Source organism: Lytechinus pictus, chromosome 19, assembly GCF_037042905.1.
Source record: "Lytechinus pictus isolate F3 Inbred chromosome 19, Lp3.0, whole genome shotgun sequence".
In the NCBI taxonomy this organism is placed as follows: domain Eukaryota; kingdom Metazoa; phylum Echinodermata; class Echinoidea; order Temnopleuroida; family Toxopneustidae; genus Lytechinus; species Lytechinus pictus.
The window spans coordinates 12,787,372-12,801,743 of NC_087263.1; positions in this window are offsets into that span (position 1 = coordinate 12,787,372).

Consider the following 14,372-nt stretch of genomic DNA (forward strand, 5'->3'; position numbering starts at 1 on the left):
ACTGTCGAAAAATCTTTTCGTTTGAGTAAGCACCACTTACTTTTGAAACGTTCGTGAAAAGGATTTGCGCAGAGCTAGGAAATAGTTAAAAAAGTATACGTTAATCATGAAGAACACATGGACTTTAACTAGGAAGATTGATTTGAAGATATCTTTTACCCTTTTAACTTGTTTCTTGCCCAAAACACTTCATAGATCACCATTATTAGTTTCATGTGGACAGTATGTTGCCCAGGGTTGGTAAAAATTTTGGCATTTTTTGCTTAACTATTTTTAGAGTGTGAGACCAAACCCGAAGAATATACGTGAAAATATTATCCCCGTGTTGTTTATTTTTCAATTCCCGGGACTTTTTCAAACCTCTTCCACGTCAAACTCTTTATTGATACTGTATATATACATATATATATATATATATATATATATATATATATATAGTGATGACAATATATGCAGTGTTGACAGTAGAAGTAATGATGGTGAATAATGATAATTCTAATAATGATAAAATTATGAATGGTAAAAACAATGTTATTCATCTGCTGTAATCTTCAAAGGGCTCTGCAGCCTATCTCGAAGATGAAATTAAACTTGGACGCACGTTATGAGGAGGAGTGAGGGATATTTTCAAGGTGATTTTGCAGAAGCTTTTGGAAGCTGTCAAGCGAAACTGCATGAACTATTTGAAGAGGGAGTTTATTCCATTCAGGTACAAATCGTTGGGTAGAGGCAAATTTGTCAATATTGCCTCTTGGACGATATGTCTGAAAACACTTGTTGTGATTTCTCCTATTGACAGTGGTGGTTAAGGAAAAGAATTTGTCTTGGGGTATTGCAGCAAGGTCATTCACAATCATATACACCATGCTGAGTCTGCTTACAGTGCGTCGAGAAGACAGACTAGGCCACTTCAGCTTGGTGAGCATGCTGGTTACGCTGCTGGTTCTACGGTAATCAGCTAAAACATAGCAAGCCGCTTGCCTTTGTATTCTTTCCAAAATCTGTGTATCCATGATAGAGTGAGGATCCCAAACACTGCAGAAGTACTCTAAGTGAGGGCGTATAAGGGACTTGTATGCTGCCTCTCTGAATGATTGGGGCAGAAACCTTGTATTACGCCTGACAAAGCCTAGCTGTTGGGTAGCTTTCTTGCAGATCAGTGAGACATGGGTTGACCATTTGAAGTCGTTGGATAGGGTAATTCCGAGATATTTTCCACTCTTACAAAATTGAAGAGCAGTGTCGTGGATGAAGTAACTGTAGTTCACTGAAGACCGAGAAGGGCAGAACCTCAGTACAAAGCATTTTCCAGGGTTGAATGACATTAGCCAGGTGTTGTCCCACTTCTGGAGTGCATCATGATCTTTCTGTAACATCCGAGCATCAGAACTACTTGAGATTTCTCAATACAACATGCAATCGTCGGCAAAGAGCCGGGTTGCAGATGAGACTTGTTGGGGAAGATCATTAACATACAGCAGAAAGAGTGTGGGGCCGAGGACAGTCCCCCGGGGGACGCCCGATGCAACGGTACATGCTTTAGATACAACGCCTTCAAGAACTACCGACTGCTCACGATCAGTTAAGAAGCTCTGTATCCACTTGAGGTTGCGATCTTGGATCCCATAATGTCTCAAAGTCAGGATGAGACGGTTATGTGGGACCTTGTCAAAGGCTTTGCTAAAGTCCATCATAATCCTGTCAACTTGCCTTTTACCCCTGTACGATTCAGCAAGGTCATGGGATGTTAGCAACAGTTGCATCTCACAAGAGTGTTTTCTTCTAAATCCATGTTGGCAGGGGGACAAGATGGAGTGAGAGTCAAGGTGCTTCATCACTGACGACACAACTATGTGCTCCAGTGTCTTGGAGATTATACTGGTTAAAGAGATAGGACGGTAATTTTCAGCTAACGTCTTGTCGCCCTTCTTGAAGACCGGAGCTATATGGGCTTTTTCGAATCCTTTGGAAGAACTCCAGATTTCAATGATTGGTTAAAGATGAAGGTGAGAATAGAAACTACTTCTGAGGCCGTCTCTTTCAAAAGGCTGGCTGGGATGTTATCCGGACCAGTGGCTTTGGATGCGTCTAGTCCCCTCAGAAGCTTCTCAACACCATTGACATGGACTGAAATATCTTCCATTGATGGATATCGAGAAGGAAGAATGTTAGGCAGAAGGACATTATCCGGTTCTGTAGTGAAAACCGATTCAAACTGACGACTAAGGATGTCTGCATTTTCTTGGCTGCAAGATTTCAGGCATCCTTCAGAAAGAAGTTGCTGAATAGCTGTCTTACTAGGGATATACTTCTCCTTTAGGTATGTCAATTTACATTTCAATGATTCCCAGTTCAAATTGACAGACTTGGCGCCAGGACTGTTGATAAAGAATTCTTCAGAGAAGGACCGAAGCTCAGATCTGATCTGAGCAAAGTCTGCTTTCTTATAATTGTAGACTCTGTGAGCTTTACTTTTTTGATGTTTGACAGTACCGGTGAAGTCAATCTGTACAACAAAATCATGATCGGTGATCCCCGGAATCGGCTTGACAGAGTCAATCAATGTAGGGTTAGTAGTAAATAAAATATCTAGCATATTCTGTTGTCTCGTTGGGAAGTTCACGACCTGTTGGTGATTATGGTGGCTAGCAATATTAAGAAGAAGGGTACATGGTTGGGCACTACTTTTGTAGACTCTTGCAGGGCAAGGCTTGACTTAATCAGAGTCCTAATCAATGTCCGGCATGTTAAAATCACCAGCAAGTACCTTGTTAGCATCAGGAGGAAGTTTACCAAAGGAAACATTCAGGAAGTTTACCCAAGGAAACTTCAAGCCCAGGAAGGCCATTAGGATCATTATAATGAGGGTTGTAAAACACTCCGAGATATACATCTTTCTGGCCGTGGGACCTCAGCTTAGTCCATAGTACTTCGAAATCAGCGTCATATTCAGGAAGAGCTACTGCGAGCAGCGTTTTCCTAATAACTTCAATGAGGACACCCCCATGACCATCATTGCGGTCTTTCCGCCATATGTCATACGTATCAAGATGTGCTGGAAAAAGCTCAGAGTTAGTAATAGTATCGTTTCCCCAAGTTTCAATATTATATCTGGATGAACAGAATTGATAAGATTGGTTAGGGATTCGACTTTGTTTCTGAGACCTTGGAAATTGATGACTACAGCTCTCAGTTTCCTATTACCAGATTGCGGAGACTTCTTACAAGAAGGTGAAGGAGGCTTGCCACCACTCGTACTCGTTGGTGAGGACATATCAATTGGTGCGAAGAGACTTGTCCTCAAGTAGAGATGAAAAACTGTTCGAACATTCAATCTCAGAGGAGCTATCGAATAAGGACGATGCAAAGTTTGGCATGCCGCATGAATAGGAGATCCAACTAACATTCGATGCCTGAAGGCCTTCTTACGACGATGTGTGCATGTTCAGACATTTTACATAGTACCAAATATCATAAGAATCACAGCATATACCACGTTGATTCAATCTTACCGATTTCTTGCACAGACCACATGGATATTTAATAGGGCCTGGATTAATCTGAACATCATTAGATAATGTCAAGGCAAGAAGCAGGACACAGGATGGAAGCTTAGCTTTATCAATCTTTACATAAATATCAGGATTATGACAGAGTGTAACCTTGATCAGATTTCCACACTTCAAGTTAAGCACACACAACTCTCTAATTTGAGATTGCAGAAATAATGGAAAGTTTTTACTTGAGATTTGTTGATAACTAGTATGAGACTGGTTGAATTTGATGTGACCGGTGACAGTGTCATAGCTGGAAAATTCTGTAGATGTAGGAAGCAGGCTGGAAATGATGAGTATGAATGTGAGCAGAAACAAAGCTGGTGTAAAATAAATCATGATGACCAAGTCCCAAAATTGCAGAAACAGATGAAGAAAATTAAAGTATATAGTCCGCCAGGTCCTTGTATTGAAGCAAAAACAATGTCCAAACTGGATTCAAAATGGCAGAATTCCCGCCGGGAAGTGCATACGTCATAGATGGAGGGAGACGCACAAAACATTAGAAGTTATGGATGGGACTGTAGCATTCCATTGCACACATCGGGCTGGTAGGATCAAATTTTGAAAGTCTATTTTACACTATATCCTTGGACTCAAAAGGGCTAAAATGTGCTCCAATATCATGACGAAACGTAATCCAACAAAAAGATGAGTCCATTAAATTAACAAAAAATTAAAAATAAAGACAATTAAACAAAAAACGGGCAGTGCCCGCAGCACGTCCTCCTCACACGCGCGTCCGTCTAACCTTAACAGTAATGATGATTTTATAAACAAGGGTGACTACGATGAATTAATATACCTTTATACGTGTACATAGTTCTAAGTAATAAATTTAGGCTATCATATTGTATTCTTTGCTTTATGCTTACGGTCCCGATGAAGATCGAAAGCTAGACTACTAACAAAGGAGGACTTTATATAAACTACGACAGTCTCATAGCCAATTTATTGCATTTACACACACTTACACACACTTTCAGCTTTCAATCGTATCTCATTTAATGGTTAGCTTTTGGCCAGTTCGGCCTTCATCAGGCATTTATGTATTCAAACAAAACAGAACAGAATAAAACCATACAAACAAAATCGTAATATCAACAAAGTAAATAAAGGGTAACAAAAAGTACAGAACAGAAGGGTAACAGTAAAATAACAAAAATAATAACAAAAGAGGGTGTAATGAATTAAACGAGATGGTTGTGTACAATTGAAAGCGTTTTGGTAACTTAAACTGTGAAGAAAGACAAGGTATTTACCGGCAAAGGAGATTAACTGGGGTTTCTGGGCATCTGTAAGGGTGGTTAGTCTTGTGTAGTATGTACTGAAATTAAAATAAAGGATAACGAATCATGTGAAATGACATCTAGTTTCAGTATTACATATTTAAACACATAAATATATATATTGATATATTTATACGTTTACATAATATTCAAATAATCAAGATATATATATAAAGGAAGAGGGCCCTTTGCACAACGTATGTTGCAGCGCGTCATGTTCTATGTATAGGCGTAAAATAACCCAGGCATTAGACACTAGACGTAGCTTTCATGGTTTAATCTCATTTAATGCTAGCCTTCGGCCAATAGGGCCTTCATCAGGCCGGCAAAGGAGATTAACTTGGGTTTCTGGGCATCTGGAGGGGTTAGTCTTGTGTAGTATGTACTAATATTCCAGTGCAGGAGAGAGTGTGTCAAAGGTCGACAGCGGAGTCCCGGGGTCAGGCGGGCACGCTGTGATGAGCAGTCGTACGTACGTGAAAGCACGGGATTTTCTCATGTCACAACTTGCGAATGACATTCATGGTGTCGCATGCGTTGATCTAGACATGTCGCTGTATCTGTCCCCAAAGATAGGGGGACTAGGGGCTGGAAACGTTTAAAAGCAAAAAAAAAAAAAGGTTTCCACTCAAAATGTAAGGTCATTTAGTCCAAAATAAGAGCTCACTTGCAAAAGGGGTTACGTCCATTTTTCATCAAATTTTATGTTGATGTCTTATTGTATATACATTTTTAGTAGCTTTATAAGATTATACAAAAAAAATTGAAATTCCTATTAAAAAGTGAACTAAAATGGCAAACAAAAATCACTTTTTTTCAAAAGGGGTTAGGTCACTCTGATGATACCAAAGACAATTTGAGATTCAAATGAAAACGTGAATGAAAGTGGCAAAGAAAATTCCCTTTTTTAATCAAAAGAGATTGGATTCATTTCAGTTTACTTGCAAAAGGGGTTAGGTCCACAATGATAATTAATTTTTAATATATAGAAAAAAATTGAAGACAGGTAGATTTCTTTTATACCCAATTTTATGGTCACATGATAGGGTAGTACATCATGACAATTTAGTTTCTCATAAGAATATTGCAATAAGTGAAAATAAAAAACATGGTTTTTCTCAGAATGGTCCAAAGTGGTCCTTTTGCAACTAAACTCTTCGATTGTGAATGATGTATTTTTCTCCATCATAAAAGACCAAAAATAGTATAGAGGACATTTGATATTGTATCCCCGTACTACTTTTGGTAGGGGGGACGCGTCCCCCTGTCCCCCATGGGATTTCCGCCCATGATACCATATATGTAGTATCAACAAAAAATTATGCACACGAACCGCAGATCTAATGTTGCCGTACTCGAGGTTGCTGAAAGTGTCCAGTTGTCGCTCTGCGACGTACGGATACCGTAAATGTATTGAAAACGTCCGACAAAGAAAAGCTATGAGGTCTTTGCCAAAAATGGGTAAACCGAAACAACAGTTTCATCCTAAATTCCAGAACTGAAGTAAAATTGCAAAATGTCGTTTGTCCAGAGTCAAGGGCGAGACTGCGGTTTTGAATCACCATTTTTGTGAAAAGACCTCATAGTTGTCCCTTGTCATGAATGGCATTTGACAATATATTGTCTCTGTTCTTGAACCGTCCTTAATACGTCACGGAGCGAAAACTCTCTAGTGCACTGTGACGTAAACCGTTTATACGATACCCTCTTTATAGCTCATCTCCTTTATGTATAACTCTGGCGGGAAAACCCCTTCCGGAGCAAAATAAACACGTTTTTACGATTGAGACATCCGCAAGAATATACCTGGGGAATCGATAGATATGGAAAGTTTCCGTCTCATTAATGGTTGTGAGAATCGAAATATGGAATTCTTCACTAGCGCCGGAAGAGGGCAAATGAAATGTATACTACACCAGTAAATTTATTCAAGTATAATCGAAATGTAACTGGTGACTGATCGAGTTTTTCATTGAGGGTCGAAATAATAAAACTTTTCATGCTTGTATTGCATGATAAAAGATACATAGAAAGCAAGTAATAATTAATTGTCACTGGCAGCGTAACAAAGTTGAGCTTAGCTAACAATGTGTGTGTGGCTGTATGTCTGACAATTTCGTCAATTTCTCTCATTTTGGGACTGGCCTTTTTTATTCAATTCAATTCAGTTATTGACAAAAGTCTCAATAAAAAAAAATCACACCAAACATGCACAATTATCAATCAAAGATAACTGAAAGAAACGATCAAAATAAATGCCTACAATAACGATGGATAAACAAAATACGCAACCTTAACAAAATGTTGAAAAGTGGAGGGAAAAACAAGGTCCGGCGGTCATGGAAGTTTCCCTTATCTTCAAGGTCTACATGCGTATTGTGTAACCCTCACGTATAAAAAAATACAATTTTGATAGCTTTTCAAAGAAATGTTACGTTTTTAGACGCACGGTTAAAAAACGAAGCACCGGACATAACTTAATTACCTGATAACGACAAAACCTATGTTTATATAAACAAATCTTAAACCTAGGCAGGGTCAGCCAAACAATCAACAACTCTGCGATGAAAACTTACATAAACCGAACAATGAATGCGAAATTACAAAACAAGTACAAATAACAAGAAAACACAAAATAATCCCTCTTTCCGGCGGCTGGTTTAATATCTACATAAGATTTGTGGTGATGGATGGGTACAACTGCCATTTGATTTTTGTTTTTGAATAGGAATTTCAATTTTATAGAAGGAGAACTGGAAGTAATGTATTACCTTTCAGGAGAATAATAGTATTCGGAAACTATACATCTTAAAAGTTGCGCCCACACTGATTGCAAACTTGGGGAACGTTTATAATTTTCCATAAATTCTGTATACCTACATGTGAATTAAGCGTATAACCTCATTGGCGTTTCCGAATACACACTTATCAGCCATACACACTTATCGGTCACGGAGTTGCCCTAAATAATATACAATAACAATATTTCTCATTTCCTAGTTAGTGTATTTTAACTTAGCTTCGAATATTTCTTTTGTTTTGTTTTTTATTGTTTGTGACTGTGTTTCTCCTTCTTTGTAAATGGTGCTGACACACAGCCAGGGCCAGTGTCATTAAACTTGTTATAATAAACTCGCAATAACAGTTAAAAACCGACATCCCTCTGATCTGATTGGCTGATGGTTAATGTTTTATAGAAACTGTGCATTTGTTACTATGACAAGTCTTTACGGAACCCTTGGGATCTTTGACAGATGTTTGATTGTGACTTGTAAGTCATGCTTAAATGCTGACGCGCATGATGTAACGCGCGTTCTCTTACTATTACCGTGTTTACACTTAATCGGCATTTGCTTCTGAACCAATTGCTGATGCAGAATCGGCATTTGGATTGCGTTTACATGTTGTTACAGCTCGCGGTTCAGAACCGCGATCCGATGCAAAAACTTGAAATGATACGCATACCTACAATATACGTCATAATAAAGACAATGCTGGATCAGTGCGCTAACAATTACGTCACAATGGTAAAGTAATTGAAATGCGCACAAATTGCCGGTGCAGAATCGGCTTTCTGTTTACACGTAGTAAAAAAGCCGATTCTGCATCGGCTCGCGGTTCAGAACCTACTACTTTGGTGGTGCAAATTGCCGGTTCTGAACCGCGAGCCGATTCAAGTTGCTCGCGTTTACACGCTATGAAAAAGCCGATGCTGAATCGGCTCGCGGTTCAGAACCGCGAGCCGATTCAAATGCCGATTAAGTGTAAACACGGTATATGATTCAACCAAATGCGGTGATGCCTTTTATACCACGCGCAACTTGGAATTTAATTGCGATTTGCAATTGATTGCAAATCGATTTCAGGTCCACAAATCACTTGAAATCCATGCCTTCCTCCATTCCTTTCATTGCCATTTTGCAATAGCTTGGCCTCTTGCGTCAACAAATATAAATTGATTTGTTTCAGTTAAAATTGATCTATCACTTGTAAATTTGCACCGGAAATTGGCAATGGAATGCAAAATTTTTCTTGCAATACCCACTAGGTCACATCTTACTCTGCATTTTGTGGGACCACCCCTGGGGCGGTATTCTGAAGAAAAAAAATCTTAATAAATTTAATGTTAATTTTCATGTTATCTCTCTGATTAAACATGCCCCTAACATACCCACGAACATTTTTGTCACCGTAGCCCAACGTTCTGTCCCATTTATTTATATCAATGTTTTGCATAATTGATATCAAGAAATGCATTTTGTTAACAGCAAAAGTGATTCTTCATAATTATAAGGGATTTGAATCATCTATATGTGATCAGGTGATGAGCCATCCCAGTACCAACAATACGTCGCCAAAAATGAAGTTTGACATTTTCATTAACCTAAAAAGAAACGCGGACTAAGCTTCAAAATGATACAAAATGATTCAACAACGACCCACACAATCATTTGATTGGATATAGAAGAAACTTAGGAAAAACAGGATGTAGAAGAAACTTAGAAAAAAAGAGGAAACTTAGAAAAAACAAATGATAATGTATACAATATCATTCTTGTTCACTCTAAAATGATATTGTATACATTATGTAGTCTTTGTGAAACTCCCAATCATCTCGGAACCTTGTGTCAAAGAAACTCTTGTATCTTGTTTTCGCTTAAACAATAAAACTTCAAATATAGACAGTCTCAAGACGAGGAATTTCTCTTTCAAATAAGCTACTTCTCTCATTTTCATTTTTAAAGACCAAATTACGAGTTTTGGTTATTTACAGCGAACCCTCCCTCAGCAACTTACTGTTGGTATTAGGTTGGCTGCTCACAATATTCTTGTCTTGATATGAAAAAAAAATAGAAAAAGGACACAGCTAGCGATATCCTCCGTCCGTAGGCATACAGTGGACAAACGGTTCTGGCGTGGCAACCCTATCATATTCAAAGAAGAGAAAATCTCTCAAACAAATGAACAAAAATTGTAAGCCTAGATTTATTGGGGACTAACGATCTCTTGGATATTGATGAGCGCATCTAATTAGCATAAAGCCAATAATAGTTCATGATTATTTCCAAGAAACTGAGAACTATCGTAAACAAGATTTGAAGTCAACACCTTGCTTTTTAGGGGTCGTTGAACGGATAACCAAATAAAGAAATATAGCGATTTTAGAAAATATTTGTTTCAATTATTTCATCTTTTAAAAGTTCAATCTTATTAATAGCTAGAAGTTTTATATCGCGCCTTTCGCATAACGGCTCAAACCGCTTTACAGCATATCATTACCCCGGTCATTGGATTCATTTCAATCCTGTACGAAAAGTGCACAATTTCCTTCCCCTGAGGAACATTCCTTGCATTCATTGCACGCTTACACGCTTAGAGGGAAATTGGTGCAACAGAAAACAAAAAAGCACGCTATAAAACTGACACCATTTTCTATCATACCTAACATTGCTGTTGTTTCCATCTTATTTCATTATTTTGTCTTCCGTCCGGCATCCGTAATGCAATCAAAAGCTGCAATTAAAAATAAGTTTTCAAATTTTTAGGTAAAAGGAACATGCATGTTTGTTGGGGGGAAAACCAAAGCATAATTCTGTGCGAGTTTCACGCAATAGTGTGTTGAAATTACCAATGATAATTGTTTTTTGTTACCCGGCCAACAAACATAGAATGTTTCCTTTTCAGTTAATGCCAAGTAACATTTTACGAACCTTTTTTCAGCTTGGGCAATCGATATCTTTGTTGCAAGCCCAGTTTGCTCGAAACTTCCCAAAACCTATCAAAATTCTACTTTCATATTTGCACCCTGATCACATTTTTATTTGAAAAAAAACCCCAGCAACCAAAATCAACAATGTGGTAGAAAAAAGTCCAACAACATAACCGTGTTATTTTGTACGCATTCTTTTCTTTTAATTTACGTAGATGTACCATACTAGTTTCCCTGAAAAAAATAATAACATTTGCTTCAAAGTTCCACAACCAGGCGCGGATCCAGGGGGGGGGGGGCACAGGGGGCAATTTTTAATGTACAAATGCCATTAAAACAGAGGTGTGTCCCCCTTTTTTTTTTTTTGCTTGTCAAATTTTTCCGGATACGAAATATCGTTAATTTGTGGTTGAAAACCTTTTTTTTTGCTCGTCAAAATTTTCCTCCAAAAAATTTGCCCCCCCCAATCATACAAATCGCAACATCTGATGTATAATGGCAAGTCGATGAAGAAGTAGCATTCAATTTATCCTGACTTTTTTTCTTTCGTCTTCGTCTCTGCTTGAAAGATCATTCGGTGGAATCACTTAGCTTAATTGATGAAAATTATTTAAGAAGGAGAGAGAGTGAGAGAGACGGGGTGGGGGCATGCTAGGCTTTCGAACAGTTTCCGGTCGTCGGGGATGATGAACGAGCGCTGAGTTTAAAAAGGGTTACGATGATATTTGGAAACAAGTTATGAACACATTGTGTAGCGCGTGACCAATTATTGAAGGTTGTTTTATCAAATTCATATTCTGGAGTTGTCTATTAGAAAAAAAAAGTTTCCAAGTTTCAGAGTCTTAAAATAGCATTAAATTAAATGGTGGCATGACCGAATGGATGAGGCACTTGAATAACGGTGGACATACTGATAAATAATCAGAGGAGTGATATGCTATTTCTCATTACATTTCTTCTTTTATGATTTCCAACTAAAGAAATGAAAGATCCACAATATTACATGGTGGAGAACCCGGGCATCGGTCCCAGTACCTCTCGCAACATGAAAGGATAACAGAAAGGTATATACATACTACATAAACACTATCGACGCTACATGCATTGCACCCATCTTCCAACCATTGTGGGATCGTGACGAAGAACGAAGAACGTCATTATCCGTACATGGGTCTGCAGATTACCAAGCTCAACAAAATTTGCAGGTAGGCAACAAGAATTCAAAATTGCATTCACTAACAAAAAGTTAGCTGAAGGGATAACAATTCACTGAAACTTGCTGGGGAAAAAAAAATCTGGTGAAACCAAAAACTTATCACCAAAGTTGCTTTCTTCCATCTACATTAAACCCCCAAACTTGGAAAAGTAGGTTTTCTACCCTTCGCCTTCGAAGGGTTATTACTCGTTGACTCATGACATTTTACGCAAGCATTTCAGTATAGAACTTAACCGGGTATTCGTGATGTAACTGAAATTCGAACTATCGGTTACCCTTTTTAGGACACATCCTGTAGTATTAATTTGAGCTAATTACGTTTTTTTCTCGACATGCTTGGAAGTATGGCACATGCCAACTGGAGCTTCATTTACTCTTGCTCTCGAAAGGATACGAGAGTGGAAAGGGGATTTTTTTCCCGATCTACGAAATTCTGTAATTTCTGGGGTTTTGAACGTAAATTATCATTAGGTAGGAAAATGGTTGTGATGGTTGTATTCGCATTTTATGTTCCAGAAGTTCACAAAAGGTTGGCAGATGTTTTTTACTGACGTCAGCTATCTTCTTTTACCTCAAAGTGCATTTCAAGGTTTACGCAACTTCTAATCCCTCACGCACGGTGACACACCTTTTCATTATCTCGTATTTGTAATCTTTTTAACCCATTCAGCGGGAGCGCAGGTGTCCAGACATTCATGTAGCGATACAAGATTCCATTTAATTAAGTGCCGAAATTTACATTACAACGAAATAATTATCTATGAATAAGTTTGTGGCCTCAGCTGTCCGCCTACGTGTGGTTCAATCAGCATCGGAAACACCGAAACGTTGCTTGCGTTGGATGAAGAAAAAAGTGAAGTCATAATGGAAAAGATATGAAAAAACAATTAAGATAATAATAATCGATAGATATGTCCATACAACATCATTATCTCATACATGTATTATATTTTGCTGCATGCTAATAAACACACGTAGGCATTTTTATATTTGGTTTATCATATTTCATATTAAAAAGAATGTGATTTTAATTTCATGACACACTGCAAAATACTCTTCAAAACGACATAATTACTTATAAACTTTTCCATGAATTAATTGCGGGTGGATTTATGATTATGTAGAGTGTATTCATACATGAAATCTTAAGGTATTATTTGGGTCTACTTCTTTTGAGATATATATCGTTCAGTAGGATAATAAAAGGCATGTCCAGGCAGGCCTATATAAAAAATATTTTGTTTTATACGATCGGATGATTTAATCATTACCCCCGCCACCTGTTTTTATGATCTCTTAGAAGGTATTTCAAATAAAATACATGCTTTCATAATATACTTTCATGCTCTATTTTCTATTAAATTGCACGCTTCCTAAAAATGGCAGAAAGTGGGGCGAGGCAACAGATTTCTGTCCGTCATGACAACAAGCAGTGTTGTGGAAATTCATTACGTGCACTGTAAAAAAAAACCTGATTTTACAGAAAAAAAGAAGATTTCGCAGAAAGCAATAACAGAATCATTCTATAAATTCATAAAACAGGAATTTTCTGCAATTTAATAGAACAGGTCTCTTTAAAAAGGGGAAAATGGTGATTTATTCAAGAAAATTTGTAAGGTTCCAAACACAAAATACCAATTTCCTGTAATTTTACATGATATAATGTAAGATTACGTTCTGGTAAGATTACAGGTGTTCTCGGGACTCTGCTGCAGGAACTTCTTTTATTTTAAGGATACATTTTCTAACAGTGTGTGACTTTTCCAAATTAAGAAAATATTTTGAAGTATTTCTTTTTCTCGAAATAACAAGGGATGGGGGAGGGGTCGATTGCAAAAGAAAAAAAAAAAACCGGTGTGCAGTACAAAGTTTCACGTGTGTTACCAATAATGACAACTTCAGAAAGTTATAAAATACTCTGCGAGAATTTGTTTTTGTAATCTTACTACTTTGGCTGACATGCCTTTAATTAGGAGAGTAGAAATAATGATTTCATTTAAATGAAAATAGTGTTTTTTACAAGACCTAAATAACCGCTATTTCAACTTTTAGTCTTAGTAACAAATGAATAACTTCCTGTAAAAAAACAATATTCCGATTATTGTCGTTACCCTTCCGATGGTTTAAATACGTTTGCCATTTTACATATGACATATTCTGCGATGATTGTAGAATACACAAATAAAATAATTTCCAGGTATTATTTGCTGCTCAAGTCAATCTATTCAGAGCGTGACCGCTAGTTGTGTGTCATAAACACCTCGTCACATTTAGCGTTGGTGATGGATCTGAGAAGTGGTTTAGTTTGGGAAACCGATTTGATTCTTATTGAAATAAAATAATTGCTTATTATATCTGCTTTGAAATTCCTTTTAAGAGATCATAAAAGACAGGTGGCGGGGGTGATGAATAAATCAATCGGGAGAACGGCAATGCATTTGAAGAAATACACCCCTCCAGCCAAGATAATTAGATTGAGTATTAAAGAAGTAGCGATTCTTATCCATTAACGTCCCCCTGTTATCAATAAAATCTTGACTCTTAAAAAAAACAACCTTAAAACAAAACTTCCTCCTACTATTGAGTAAGCCTTGAATAGCAAT